This window comes from Hyla sarda, chromosome 2, assembly GCF_029499605.1.
Source record: "Hyla sarda isolate aHylSar1 chromosome 2, aHylSar1.hap1, whole genome shotgun sequence".
Classification (NCBI taxonomy): domain Eukaryota; kingdom Metazoa; phylum Chordata; class Amphibia; order Anura; family Hylidae; genus Hyla; species Hyla sarda.
In genome coordinates this window covers 343,407,788-343,424,053 of record NC_079190.1, presented here as the reverse complement: position 1 = coordinate 343,424,053, position 16,266 = coordinate 343,407,788, and the positions used below count along the sequence as shown (strand labels likewise).

At 43.1% G+C, this 16,266-nt stretch overlaps 1 protein-coding gene across 6 annotated transcripts in view; it reads right to left on the bottom strand.

The window, feature by feature from the left end:
- The window catches only part of KDM6A (lysine demethylase 6A), a 176,396-nt gene that overhangs the window by 125,133 nt on the left and 34,997 nt on the right, over positions 1-16,266 (bottom strand). The window lies entirely within an intron of this gene.

Sequence of the window (16,266 nt, the reverse complement as noted above, 5' to 3'; positions counted from 1 at the left end):
CAATGGATATTACAAATGTTTTCATATACATTATATAAAGGTACACTTAAGATAAATGAAGTTTTCAGTGTTTATTAAGTTAATTACTCAGCAACTGGAAACCTCTACTTAAAGTGCATTAGTTGGATGTATTTCTGTGCATGGCTCGCTCAGCTGGGTTGTGTAAACCCAGCCATTAAAAGGATTGTTTTAGCTCTTAAGTACTGTATTGAAGAAGGCAACTAGACCTGGCTATGATTTGTCCAGGGGTGTTTTACAGCCCAAATTACTAAAACACAAATTAAGCTCCCATAAAAGCCCACTAGATTTCACATGATTCAACATGATTTGTTAAAATTGAGGCACAGGGTGCTAAGTCTCAGTGAAAATATCAAAACTGCCAAAAAAATACATTCCATTTACACAATATAGCGAACAAGCATTGACAATTGTCCCTGCAATATTTCCTGTGTGTGTCTGTGCGGAGACAAAATACATATAGACTAATAATTTGATTAATCTATATATATACCTATCCGCAGTAATTCTTAGTCCAGAAGAACGATGAACCTTGGGGCAAGTACAAAAAACAGTACATAAATGAAAAGTACCATAAAGCCTTAATGCCCCTTTATCCCTTAAAATTGCAGCTGCAGCTTTCAATCATAAGGAGGGGACCAGATGTATGGATTAAAGGGGTACTCCACTTGAAAACTTTTTTTAAATCAACTGATGACAAAGTTTGTAAATTAAAAATGCAGAAGCCAGCGGTAAAACTAACTTTACATTTATTTTCGTCCAAGTTAAAACCAACATGTATCCGTCTCAAATTCAGTGACAATGGAATAAAACTCAGGAAATGTGCAGCATGACGCGTTTCAGGTCGTGTGACCTTTCATCAGATGCATGATGGGTAGTGGAAAGGTAAAGGATGGTAAAGGATTATAAAAGACCAAATGGAGCAGGTGTGCTATCAGCAATTCAGGGTTTAACCCCATAAGTTTTAAAGCCTAAACACCTCTTCACTATAAATCATGATATTTCTTCAAACTGGTGCTTTTGGACCTCTTCATCAAGATGTGCATCTTGATAAAGAGGTTGATACAAGCTAGAAACGCGTTGAAAGTGCCATCACCATCCTTATATACCTTTGATGTTGAAATAACGAAATTCCTTTATAGGAGAAGCGCCATGTTGACATAAAATGCTCTGCGGGCTCACAACACATAGCATACTATTTTGGAAACTACACCCCTCATGGAAAGTAACAAGGGGTATATTGAGCCTTAACACATCTCAGGTGTTTGACGAGTTTGCGTTGAATTTGAATGAAGATGAAAAATTTGATTTTGAACACTAAAATAGTGGTGTTACCTCAAATTTTTCTTTTTCACAAGGGGTAATAAGAGAAAATGGACGCCAAAATTTAAAGCCCAATTTCTCCTGATTAAGAAAACACCCCATATGTGGACGTTAAGTGCTCTGCTGGTGCACTACAGTGCTCAGAAGAGAAGGAGCAAAATTTGGCTTTTTGAAATAATTTTGCTGAAATGGTTTTTGGGGGGTATATTGCATTTAGGAAACCCCCATGGTGCCAGAACAGCAAAAAAAAAAAAAAAAAACACATGGCGTACTATTTTGGAAACTACACCCCTCAAGGAATTTAACAAGGGGTATAGTGATCCTTAACACCTCACAGGTGTTTGACGACTTTGCGTTGAAGTTGGACGTGAAAATGGAAAATTTGATTTTTAACACTAAAATGATGGTGTTACCAATTTTTTTTTCCCACAAGGGGTAATAGGAGAAAATGGACCCCAAAATTTTAAGCCCAATTTCTCCCAATTAAGAAAATGCCCCATATGTGAATGTTAAGTGCTCTGCTGGCGCACTACAGTTCCCAGAACAGAAGAAGCGCCATTGGACTTTCGGAGAGAGAATTTTGCTGAAATTGAAGTCGGGGCCATGTGCATTTACAAACCTCCCATGGAGCCAGAACAGCAGAAACCCCCCACATGTGACACCATTTTGGAAACTACACCCCTCCAGGGGTACTTACACCTCACAGGTTTTTTGAACAGTGGGCCGTAAAAGTGAAAAATTAGATTTTTCAAACTATATTGATAATGTTACCCCAAATGTTTCATTTTCACATGGGGTAATAGGTCAAAAGGACCCCAAAATTTATAGTGCAATTTTGCCTGAGAAAGAAAATACCCCATATGTGGATGTGAAGTGGTCTGCGGGTGCACTGCAATGCTCAGAATAGAAGGAGCACCATTGGGCTTTTGGAGTGAAAAGTTTGTTGGAATTGAAGTCGGGGGCCATGTGCGTCTACAAAGCCCCCATTGTGCAAGAACAGCAGTAGCCCCCCACATGTGACACCATATTAGAAACCACACCCCTCAAGGAAGGTAACAAGGGGTACAGTGATTACTTACACCTCATAGGTTTTTTGAAAAGTGGGCAATAAATTGAATTTTTTTTTTTTACACTAGAATGCTGGGGTTACCCAATTTTTTACATTTTCACAAGGGGTAATGGAGATATTGGGTTACATATTTTGGTGGGCTTTTTCCAGACTATGGAAACACATCCACTTATGGGGTAACGTGCTGGGCGGGTGCACAACAAGGCTCAGACGTCATAGAGGTCTATTTGCATTAGTGGCCTATGGCATATCAGTAGCTGACGGTTACATACATTCAGAGGAAAATACAAAAATGAAACACACACATGTGACACCATTACAGAAAGTACCCACCTTGAGGAATGGGTAAAGAGGACATTTTGAACGCACGGGTGTTTCCTAAATTTATTTTCCAGGAATGGATGAAGGGTAGCTTTTGAAAATTGCAATTTTCAACCTATACTCTGCTTCATCTTTCTGGGAACAACTAACATGTGACTCCGAATTGTCGCCTGGAAATACGACCGAGCCCATGACCGAGAACTCTTCTCATTTGAGGCTGGTGTTTCCTACAGACCTAACAGTTACATACATTCAGAGAAAAGTATAAGACATTCCCTAAATTTATTTTCCAGGAATGGATGAAGTGTACTATGGGGGGGGGGGGGGAGGGGGAGAATTAAAATTGCAATTTTAATAGTGATATGGTAATTCCCAGAATGATGACCCAGAGAATAGCCGAAAGTAAAAAATGATGCCCGCTCTAAACCCTATGCTCCGAATCATCATTCTGGGAATGTGATGTGTGTGGCCGTCCCTATTCTGTTACCTCAAATGTGCACCCCGCTCAAGTGGGGAGAGAGTGCTGTGCATTTGAGGCAACTGCAAACCCCCAATTCTGCTGACTATGTCCCATGACCCTTTTTTTTTGGGGGGGGGGGGGGGGGGGAATATATCGGGGGTATTAGCAAAGAGGATTTTTTTTTGGGGGGGGGGTTGGTTTTAAATTTGGAAGACAATGTACTCTGGACTGATGCATTGGAGTCGAATTCTGGTGAATGAAAATCAGGTGAAAGGATTAAAAATTTTGAACTCCATGGAAGTGCGATACTCCCTGAAGCAGTTTTGTTGCAGAGGCCCGGATGATCAGGGCAAATGTCGCATTGAGTGGTGGGTGTCCTTCCGAATCCCCCTTTTGCGACACTGCATTTTTTCTGGGAACGTCCCTTCTTTCCAGTGTGGGGTACCTCAACTGGAAAGTGTTGGCCAGGGACAATCTTGGGGGCCACAGTTCCAGAGGTGCTCGCACCCAAAGATGAGGGCCTTTAGAACTTCCTCTTGAAACTGCAGGAATGTCCCTGTGTTGCAAAAGAGTTGTACATGGCAACCTGTACCATGTAGACCGCAACTTTTTTGTACCATGCCCATTTTTTGCACATGGCATTATATGGCTTGAGGACTTGATCAGAAAGATCAACTCCTCTCATATACTGATTGTAGTGCAGAATACAATCGGGCTTGAGGACCGGTACCACGCACAGGGACAGGTGTGCTGCCTTTCCCGTGAATTGTGGACAGCATAACAACATCCCTCGTTCTGCCGGAAAAGCAACAGGTTTTCATGGGGAAAGGCACGGGACTCACCCCGGGGGATAGGAATCTTTCCGGACTGTCCCACAAGTGACCGTGGATCTGGCGGCATGGGATGTGAAGAGAGGGATACTAGTATATAAGTTATCCACGTAAAGGTGGTAACCTTTATCTAGCAATGGGTGCAAAAGGCCCCAAAAGATTTTCCTGCTAACACCCAGAGTGGGGGGAAATTCAGGGGGTTCAATACTGGATTCTCATCCCTCATACACCATGAACTTGCAAGTGTACCCTGAGGTACTCTCGCAAAGTTTCTACATCTTCACGCCATACCGCGCTCGCTTGGTTGGGATGTATTGCCGGAAGCCAAGTCTCCCCTTAACCCTTTAAGGACCGAGGGTTTTTCCGTTTTTGCATTATCGTTTTTTCCTCCTTGCCTTTAAAAAATCATAACTCTTTAAATTTTGCACCTAAAAATCCATGATGGCTTATTTTTTGCGCCACCAATTCTACTTTGTAATGACATCTGTCATTTTGCCCAAAAATCTACGGCGAAACGGAAAGAAAAATCATTGTGAGATAAAATTGAAAAAAAACCGCTGTTTTCTAACTTTTTGGGGGCTTCCATTTCTACGTAGTACATTTTTCAGTAAAAATGACACCTTATCTTTAGTCCATACAATTCAAATGATATCCTACTTATATAGGTTTGATTTTGTCGGACTTCTGGAAAAAATCATAACTGCATGCAAGAAAATTAATACGTTTAAAATTGTCATCTTCTGACCCCTATAACTATAATTTTTCTGCGTATGGGGCGGTATGAGGGCTCATTTTTTGCGCCATGATCTGAATTTTTAGCGGTACCATTTTTGCATTGATAGGACTTAATCGCTTTTTATTAATTTTTTCATTATATAGAAAGTTACCAAAAATGCACTATTTTGGACTTTGGAATTTTTTTGCGCGTACGCCATTGACCGTGCGGTTTAATTAAGGATATATTTTTTATAATTCGGACATTTCCGCACGCGGCGATACCATATATGTTTATTTTTATTTACACTTTTTTTTTTTAATGGGAAAAAGGAGGTGATTCAAACTTTTAATAGGGAAGGGATTAAATTATCTTTATTCACTTTTTTTTTTGCAGTGATATAGCTCCCATAGGGGGCTATAACACTGCACACACTGATCTATTACATTGATCACTGGTTTCTCATGGGAAACCAGTGATCGATGATTCTGCTGCTTGACTCCTCATGCCTGGATCTCAGGCACTGAGCAGTCATTCGGCGATCGGAAAGCGAGGAGGCAGGTAGGGATCCTCCAGCTGTCCTGTAAGCTGTTCGGGATGCCGCGATTTCGCCGCGGCTATCCCGAACAGCTACCTGAGATAACTGGCATGCTTTCACTTTTACCCCTTAAGGACCGGGGGTTTTTCCGTTTTTTGTTCCTTACCCTTAAAAAATCATAACTCTTTCAATTTTGCACCTAAAAATCCATATGATGGCTTATTTTTTGCACCACCAATTCTACTTTGTAATGACGTCAGTCATTGTGCCCAAAAATCTACGGTGAAACGGAAAAAAAATCATTGTGAGACAAAATTGGAAAAAAAACACGCAGTTTTGTAACTTTTGGGGGCTTCCGTTTCTACGTAGTACATTTTTCTGTAAAAATGACACCTGATATTTATTCTGTAGGTCCATACGGTTAAAATGATACCCTACTTATATAGGTTTGATTTTGTCGTACTTCTGGAAAAAATCATAACTTCATGCAGGAAAATTAATACGTTTAAAATTGTCATTTCTGACCCCTATAACTTTTTTATTTTTCCGTGTATGGGGCGGTATGAGGGCTAATTTTTTGCGCCGTGATCTGAAGTTTTGAATGGTACCATTTTTGCATTGATAGGGCTATTGATCGCTTTTTATAAATTTTTTCATGCTATAAAAAGTGACCAAAAATGCACTATTTTGGAATTTGGAATTTTTTGGCGCGCACGCCATTGACCGTGCAGTTTAATTATCGATATATTTTTATAATTCGGACATTTCCGCACGCGGCGATACCATATATGTTTATTTTTATTTACACTTTTTTTTATGGGAAAAGGGAGGTGATTCAAACTTTTAATAGGGAAGGGGTTAAATGATATTTATTCAATTTTTTTTCACTTTTTTTTGCAGTGTTATAGGTCCCATAGGGACCTATAACACTGCACACACTGATCTTTCACATTGATCACTGCTTTCTCATAAGAAACCAGTGATCGATGATTCTGCCGCTTGACTGCTCATGCCTGGATCTCAGGCACTGAGCAGTCATTCGGCGATCGGACAGCGAGGAGGCAGGTAGGGACCCTCCTGCTGTCCTGTAAGCTGTTCGGGATGCCGCGATTTCGCCGCGGCTATCCCAAACAGCCCACTGAGTTAACCGGCATGGTTTCAGTTTCACTTTAGACGCGGCGTTCAACTTTGAACGCCACATCTAAAGGGTTAATAGCGCGTGGCACATCGATCAATGCCGCGAGCTATTAGCCACGGGTCCCTGCCGTTGTTAGAGGCCGGGCCCGACCCGCTATGACGCGGGGCCACGCCGTGGCCCCACGTTATAGATCGGGAGCGGACACATGACGTTCCAGTATGTCATGTGTCCTTAAGGGGTTAAACACGGCATTCAACTTTGAACGCCGCGTCTAAAGGGTTAATAGCGCGCCGCGATCAATGCCGCGCACTATTAGCCATGGGTCCCGGCCGCTATAGATCGGGAGCGGACTCATGACGTATCGGTACGTCATGGGTCCTTAAGGAGTTAAAGCTGATGAGAGACTCATTAATATCGACATCCCTTCCAGGGACATAGGACTCCCAAAATTTAGCCCCAAATTGATTGATGACCGGCCTGATTTTATACAGGCAGTCATACACAGGATCAGTTCGGGGGGGAACATGCTGCATTATCAGCATAATGCAAACATTTCCGAATGGCCTCTAACTGGGGACGTGCCATGGCCATATTGTAGAGCGGGGTCTGGTAAAGGACATCGCCACTCCAATATTTGCTGACACTTTTTTTTTTTTTTACCAGGCCCATATGCAGCACGAGGCCCCAAAATGTCCTAATTTCAGCTGCATCAACTGGGAACCAGCCATTGGGTCTAGCCAAAAGTGAGCCCGGGTTTGCGGGCAAACTGTTGGGCATACAGGTTCGTCTGGTCAACCATCAGATTGACAAAGTTGTTACTGAAAAAACAAAGTGAAATACCGTATATACTCGAGTATAAGCCGAGTTTTTCAGCACGATTTTTCGTGCTGAAAACACCCCCCTCGGCTTATACTCGAGTGAACTCCCCCACCCGCAGTGGTCTTCAACCTGCGGACCTCCAGGTTTCAAAACTACATCTCCCAGCAAGCCCGGGCAGCCATCGGCTGTCCGGGCTTGCTGGGAGTTGTAGTTTTGAAACCTCCGGAGGTCCGCAGGTTGAAGACCACTGCGGCCTTCAACATCATCCAGCCCCCTCTCACCCCCCTTTAGTTCTGTACTCACCTCCGCTCGGCGCTGGTCCGGTGCTGCAGGACTGTCCGGTGAGGAGGTGGTCCGGTGGGATACTGGTTCCGGGCTGCTATCTTCACCGGGGAGGCCTCTTCTAAGCGCTTCGGGCCCGGCCTCAGAATAGTCACGTTGCCGTGACAACGACGCAGAGGTGCGTTCATTGCCAACGTACTTCTGCGTCATTGTCAAGGCAACGCCTCTATTCCGGGCCGGAAGCGCGGAGAAGAGGCGCCCCCGGTGAAGATAGCAGCCCGGACCACCTCCTCTCTGGACAGTCCTGCAGGACCGGACCAGCGCCGAGCGGAGGTGAGTACTCAGAACTAAAGGGGGTGAGAGGGGGCTGGATGATGTTGAAGGCCGCAGTGGTCTTCAACCTGCGGACCTCCGGAGGTTTCAAAACTACAACTCCCAGCAAGCCCGGACAGCCGATGGCTGCCCGGGCTTGCTGGGAGTTGTAGTTTTGAAACCTCTGGAGGTCCGCAGGTTGAAGACCACTGAGGGCGAATGATGAGAAGAGGATGATGAAGGGGGGGTGTGGGGATGATGAAGGGGGGTGGGGATGATGAAGGGGGGGTGTGGGATGATTACAAGGGGATGATGAAGGGGGGGATGTGTGGGATGATAAGGGGATGATGAAGGGGGGGATGTGCGGGATGATAAGGGGATGATGAAGGGGGGGATGTGTGGGATGATAAGGGGATGATGAAGGGGGGGATGTGTGGGATGATGACAAGGGGGGATGAAGGGGGGATGTGTGGGATGATGACAAGGGGATGATGATGAGGATGTTAATGACGGGTCTGGATGATGACGGGGGGATGAGGTATTTCCCAGCCTAGGCTTATACTCGAGTCAATAACTTTTCCTGGGATTTTGGGTTGAAATTAGGGGTCTCGGCTTATACTCGGGTCGGCTTATACTCGAGTATATACGGTACTCCATTTCAGTGAACCCAACAATGTCAATCTTGATTCCTGAGTCGCTAACAAACTCAAGAATCACGGGCTCGTGGTCCGCCGGCTCAGTCCAGACAAGTACGGGGCACCAGTGAACTTGGCTGGGGGGCTTGACTAGTATGAGGCACAGGGTCAGGAGCAGATGAGGTTTGCGGTCCCGCATGGCGGTGTCTCTGCCGCACTTGGTGGCTCATCATCAGAACTAAATGATGAAGAGGACAAGGAAATAAGGAAGCTGGGGTCTTCCTCGTCCTCAGTGTCTGAGGCAAGTATGGCATATGCCTCCTCCGCTGAAAATGCCCTGCGGGCCATTTCCCTACTCTAATGGGAGGGTGAAGTGTACATATATATGTGGGGGGGAAACTTTGTGTATGTGCTGTGAGGTGCGATACTACCTCCCTAACCTGCCCTAACCTAACTATCTAAACCCGCCCTAACAGAAAAACTTAACTAAAAAAGGTTATAAAAAAAAAAAGGACTCCTAGCGCAAAACAAAGCCCTGCGCACTGATAAGAACTTGGTGGCGGCAGGGGGCGCAGAAGTCAGTTGGGGGTCCGGCCACTCAGCCCAGAAAAGTGTCTGGTGGCACGTACACAGACCTGCACACAAAATACGTGAAAAAATGCACCCCCTGAAACAAAACCAAAAAAAAAAAGCTGATCAGTGAAAAAATATAAAAAGGTGCCTGCAACACACACACACAAAAAAAATGCTGATCAGTACTACCGGACTGATCAGCGGCAGGTGGGCTTTAGCTAACTGTGGCAGACCACTCTTATAGCTGAGGGTCCGACCACACGTTTAGCAAAAAAACGCCTCGGCTGGTGATAGATTGAGCGGCTCCTTACATGACAGTGTGCTCAGCCTATCACCGGCGAGGCGGGACATCGCTGCGGCCGGTGATATGCTGACGGCTCTGTGATGTCCCCGTCCCCAGGAAGCAGCATGAAGATCACAGCTGAGAACAGTGAGAACGATACTGGAGAAACAGGGGAACATAGGAAGGGGAGTCAATATTTTTTTTTTTTTTTTGCAGCCCGGGCATGGGAATATGTCAATTATTAATCATTTACAGCGCTGCGGCACGCAACTCATTCATTTAAAGTGCCGGCGGCTCACAGGAGGATGGGGGGAGAAGCGCCCGCAGGTCATATATGATTAGATCCCCGATGTGGGGACAGTGCTGCGGCTGATAATTCATTCATTTGAGGGGGAAAGGCCCAAGCAGTATTGTTGTATAGGAAAAATTCACATCGTACAGAATGAACCAGTATATCGCCCAGCACTATGTGAACGTACCCTTAAAGGGCATTTAATATGTATATGTTGCTGGGGCCATGGGCAAGTTATAGAATGTGAGTTGGTAAACAGTGTTTCTTTTATGTCACCAGCAACTTATTTTTTCCCATTGCCAGAACATCCCTTGGATAAGACATCAATGACAGGCATAATAAATTACAATTATATTATATGGGCGATCATTGTCAAGAAGTTTCAAATATAAAAAAATTAAATAAAACTAACAAATGCATATTTGGTACCAAGTTAACAGTATTTGCAGAACTTGGGTTCAGGGAAAGTACAGATGGCTACAATAACAGGACCTTATAGACTAAGTAGGATTAGCAGAGAGATTCTGCTCTTGGGTTATAGTTCCTTAGTCGGCCACCTGCTCTGGTCTCTGCTTTAAAACTAAAATATTTTCTCCTTTTAGACCTATGATCTCTGTTATACATACATGCATTTTGTTCACTTTGGCCCTACAACTTTTTTTTAGGATTACAGGTGTATACAAGTACATACAATATACAATTTTTCAATGAAACAATTTCTCAAGTATTTTTCTTTCTAAATTCCAGTTTATTTATTAACTTCATTAAAATCACTGGTTCACTTTGGATCTTTTCCATCCCCCCGCTCATCCCATGGCCGCCGTGGATCTGCATTTGATTGAGCCTGCCTGGAGCATGCTCTACCTAATGAGCACAGATCACACAGACTTCTTAAAGTCTCCTAAGGAACTGATAAAGTGTACAAAAAAAAAAAAAGTTTAATAAAAGTTTAAAAAACACATTAACCCCATTCATATTACAAGTTCACATCACCCCCTTTTTTCCCCCATTTTTCATATAAAAACGTAAACATGATAAAAATAAACGTATTTGGTATTGGCACATGCAAAATTGTTTAACCTGTTAAAACATAACATTAAATATCCCATACAGTAAATGGTGTTAATGTAAAATTATCAAACTTAGAATAGCGTATTTTCATAACATCCTATCCCAGTAAAAAATTAAGTAAAAAGTGATCAAAAGTCAGATTAATACAAAAATGGTACCGATACAAACAGCAGATTTTGGCGCAAAAAATAAGACCTCATACAGTGCAGTATGCAGAAAAAGGAAAATGTTATAGGGTTCAGAAAATGGCAATAAAAAAAAATACTAAAAAGTTTAGAAATAGTAAAACATGATGGAAACTAAACAAATTTGGTATAGCTGTTAGTCAGGCCAACCTAAAGTATCAAAATAACATGTAAGGTTGACCACAAGGTGAATAGCATAAAGAAAACCCCCAGATATGTACAATTTTTTTTTTTCAATTTCACAACACTTTTTTGTTTCGGAGCATATGTTATGGATAAATGAAAGGTGTCATTACAAAGTACAATTGGTCTAGCAAAAAAATAAGAATTCTGGCTATTACAGGAAGAGGAAGAAAAAAAATGAAAGTGCAAAACTGAAGGAAGAAAGACCTTATTAACATGCTATTTTGGTTAAAATTATTATGTGTACTAGTACAAGTGGAGCGTCACAAGGGACAAGTAGATTGTGCTGTTTTAGTCCCTTAGAAAAGTATTTTTTTATTTTTTATTTCTTCCCCCCCCTTCTTCCTTTTTCTTAAGGATGTATTCACACGTACAGAATCCTGTGCATAATTGATGAACAGGATTTGAAGTTGCAGATTTTATGCTGCAGATTTCAATGTAAACTAAATGACTAAACAGCGCTTCAAAAGGTTGTGCAGGATATTGTATGTGTGATAAGACCTTTGACCCCTTGAAGACCTGCACCATAGGTAAGTCTATAAAGAGGGCTCAGGAGCTGAGCTCACTTCATATCTGTTTGGTCCCGGCTGTTAGCAGCAGCCAGGACCCGCGGCTAATGCTAGACACCGGCGATCGAGGTGATGCCTAGCATTAGCCCTTTAGACGCCTCGATCAAAGTTGATTGCAGCAGCTGAACTGCCGATAATACACTTCCGGCAGTTCAGCAGAGCTGACCGGGAGCATTGCAGGGAAATCGAGATGTCCCGATCAGCTGAGAGGACGGCGGGGGAGCCTTTACCTACCTCCTCGCTGTCCAATCGATTCTCCAAGGCTCCTGTCAGGCTCAAGCAGGCTGAAGCAATGGAGTACTGATTACACTCATCAATGCTATGCGATGGCATAGCATTTAACAGTGTATGCAATCTAATGATCGCATGTAATAGTCCCTTATGTGGACAAAAAAAATTGTGTAAAATAAGTTTTAAAAAAATCATTAATAAATGTGATTTAACCCGTTTCCTAATAAAAGTTTGAATCACGCCCATTTTCCAAGTAAAAAAAAAAAATGTAAAAAAACACATGTGGTATCGCCGCATGCGTAAATGTCCAAACTATAATTATAACGTTAATTAACCCCTTAAGGACATAGCGTTCTTCCGGTTTTTGCACTTTCGTTTATTCCTCCTTAACTTTTAAAAATCATAACCCTTTCAATTTTGCACCTAAAAAACCATATAATGGCTTATTCTTTGCGCCACCAATTCTACTTTGCAATGACATCAGTCATTTTATCCAAAAATCTACGGCAAAACGGGAAAAAAAATCATCATGCAACAAAATGGAAGAAAAAAACGCCATTTTGTAAATTTTGGGGTCTTCTGTTTCTACGTAGTACATTTTCCATTAAAAATGACACCTTATCTTTATTCTGTAGGTCCATACGATTAAAATGATACCCTACTTATATAGGTTTGATTTATTACTTTGGGAAAAAAATCATAACTACATGTAGGAAAATGTATACGTTTAAAATTGTCATCTTTTGACACCTATAACTTTTTTTATTGTCCCATGTACGATATGAGGGCTCATTTTTTGCGCTGTGATCTGACAATTTTATTGGTACCATTTTTTTTGTTTTGATCAGACTTTTTGATTGCTTTTTATTCATTTTTATACGTTATAAAAAGTGACCAAAAATCCACTATTTTGGACTTTTTTGTGCATACACCATTGACCGTGCAGTTTAATTTACAATATATTTTTATAGTTGGGACATTCACACACGCGGCGATACCACATGTTTATTTTTATTTACACTTTTTTTTATGGGAAAAGGGGGGTGATTCAAACTTTTATTAGGGAAGGGGTTAAATTATCTTTATTAACTTTTTTGTTCACTTTTTTTTTTTTTTTTGCAGTGTTATAGCTCCCATAGTGGGCTATAACACTGCACACACTGATATTTTACACAGATCACTGCAAAGTCATAGCTTTGCATTGATCAGTGTTATCGGCGGTTGATTGCTCAAGCCTGGATTTCAGGCTTGCAGCAATCAATCGCCGTTCGGACACGCAGGAGGCAGGTAAGGCACCCTCCTGCTGTGTCCTAGCCGATAGGGACATCGATGATGTCCCGATCAGCCTGACTGAGCTGCTGGGATACTTTTACTTTCACTTTTAGACGCGGCGATCAACTTTGATCGCCTCGTCTAAAGAGTTAATACCGGACATCTGCCGGAACAGCGTTGTCCGGCCTTAGCCTTGGGTCCTGGCTGCTGATAGCAGCCGGGACCGTGCGGGTATGATGAGAGCTCAGCTCCTGAGCTCACTTTATAACCCTCCCGTGCCGCAGCGCCGTAAAAAACCAGGCCTTCTGCGGCAAGGGGTTAAACCTCATGGTCAATGGCGTATGCATAAAATAAAATACTTAAGTCCAGAACTGCGTATTTTTGGTCACTTTGTATACCCTTAAAAAAAAAAATTATGAAAAGCAATGTGTCCCATCAAAACCAATAAAAACTACAGACCATGGCGCAAAAAAAATTAGCCCTCACACATCCTCGAATACGGAAAAGTAGAAAAGTTATAGGGGTCAGAAGGGGACAATTTAGCAGAAAATAGGGTGTCATTTTTACCAAAAAGTCTTCTGTGTAGAATCGGAAAGCCCACAAGTGTTACAAAATGGCTTTTATTTTTGCCCCACAATTTTTTTTTAGTTTTGCTATAGATTTTGTCATGAAATGATTGGTGGCACAAAAAACAAGCCCTAAAATAGGTCTGTAGGTGGAAAATTTAAAGGGTTATGATTTTTAGGTGAGGTGGAAAAAACAAAAGTGCAAAAATGAAAAAAACCCTGTGTCATTAAGGGGTTAAGGGTAGGGTCACATATGTTGTATTTTACTGCTGCGTATATTGCTAACCATTGAAGTCAATGGAAAGCAAAATCTGCTGCATATTTTGCTACCCATTGACTTCAATGAGTAGGGAAATACGCAGAAAAATACACAGTTGTGACCCTAACCTATCCTAAGGGTGTATTTACATGTACAATATCCTGCCCATATTTGATGCACAGGATTTTATTTTGCAGATTTAAATGTAAACTAAATGACTGAACACAGCTTAAAATCTAGTGCATCAACTAAGCGCAGAATACTGTACATGTGAATAGACCCTAACAGAGTTTTCCACAAAGCAGAGTTGGTAAATCAGATGTGTACCATATAAATATATGGTAAAATGCCACTGTACTGAGTATGCCTGACTATCAGCCAATAGCTGGCATGCAGTGATCGCTGCGGCCATCTATTAATCCTTTAAATCGCCACTATCAAATCTGACAACCGCGTCTAAGGGGACAACCACCCTACTAGCCCACCAAGGAGAAGGCATGCCGGTTATTAGTGGCGGCCTCAAGCTACTGAAATCAGCTGTGGCCCGCCGGGTATAGAACAGGCTCGAGCCAGGAGCCAGTGCCATACCCCTTGAGCACTGCTGTACTTGTCAAGGTCCTTTCAGGTCCTGCCCTGCTTGCCTGTAGCAGGGCTAAAGGCCTGAAAATTTCCCCTGACCAGTGCCCAAAACTACATGTACCAGGCATCAGGTGATAGCATTTTCAAATCCCTAAGCTATTTAACAATTTTAGATGCTGTTTATTCTGACAGACATAGGAAGACAGTAACAGAAGATTGTCAATTGAATAGATTAATTGCAATACAATAGTTCTCATATCAAAAAGTGTTTAAAAAGTAAAAAAAATGTAAATAAGTAAAGTAAATTCCCCCAAAAAAACGTTTAGTATTACAGCATGTGGAAATGTATGTACTATTAAAAACAAAAGGTTACTGATTGATGCCGCATTGTGAGCAAAGTAAACAGCAACAGCAATTATTAAATGCCAGAATTGCTTATTATTGTTCACAACCCAGAAAAAAAATGTAATAAACTATCAATTACATAAAGTAATTTTGTAATAAGTATAGCTCTCCCTTACACAACAAATACCTTGCAGGATTAAAGGAGTTTTTCATGACAGCTGTGAAGATGTATAGACCCTAAGAGGTATCGGTGTAGATGTGTCTAGTACAAAGTTGATCAGCCTTTGGCTTAACATTTACTTTACGCGATCAACTTTGATCTCGGCATCTGAAGGGTTAATGCAAGGCAGCGGCCTGATAGGCCATGCCCGGCATTAGCAGTGGGTCCGGGACCCACCGGGTTTAACCCGTTCGCGGCCGGTGAGTTTAAACCTGTTAAACAAGACCAGGGCATACAGGTACGCCCTGAATCCTTAACCAGTTAAGGACACAGAGCGTACAGGTACGTCCTGACACCCTAGTACGTGCTCAGGCGCTAACACATCTCATCCCCTATCCAAAAGTCACTGCCCCGCCCCCTCAATGCAAGCCCAGGGATGTGGAAATCCTATCGCCCGACGCCCGGGACAAGTAGTTTTGGGCGCCGGGCAGGTGATTTTTTTTTTATTTTTTTTTTATAGATTTAGCCCTGTATCGGGCAAGCAGGGACAGACCGACTTCCCCCTTATTTTTCATTAATGCCGGTGTGAGGCGCAGGAGCGGATGCAAGTCTGCACCTCACACCGGCGCTCAGTGTGTATGGGGGGGGGGGGGGCAGTGGCGGCCCCCAGCTGATTTCAGTAGTCGGGGGCCGCTGCTCAGAGAACCCCAACCCCCCACACCAGTGTGACGTGAGATTTCCGAACCAGCCCGTGCAGTGCAGTCTGTCCTCCTTCACACGGAAATCCTCCCCAGCCCGTGCAGTCTGTCCTCCCCAGCCCGTGCAGTGCAGTGCAGTCTGTCCTCCTTCACACAGAAATCCTCCCCAGCCCGTGCAGTGCAGTCTGTCCTCCCCAGCCCATGCAGTGCAGTCTGTCCTCCTTCACACACAGAAATCCTCCCCAGCCCGTGCAGTGCAGTCTGTCCTCCTTCACACACAGAAATACTCCCCAGCCCGTGCAGTGCAGTCTGTCCTCCTTCACACAGAAATCCTCCCCAGCCCGTGCAGTGCAGTCTGTCCTCCTTCACACACAGAAATCCTCCCCAGCCCGTGCAGTGCAGCCTGTCCTCCTTCACACACAGAAATCCTCCCTAGCCCCGTGCAGTGCGTCCTCTCCTCTCTCCCCTCCCCCCCCTGCTCTGTGTTTTCCCCGTGCAAAATTGCAGCCTCTCAGTGGTAGATTAGGTCCTGGGGAGACA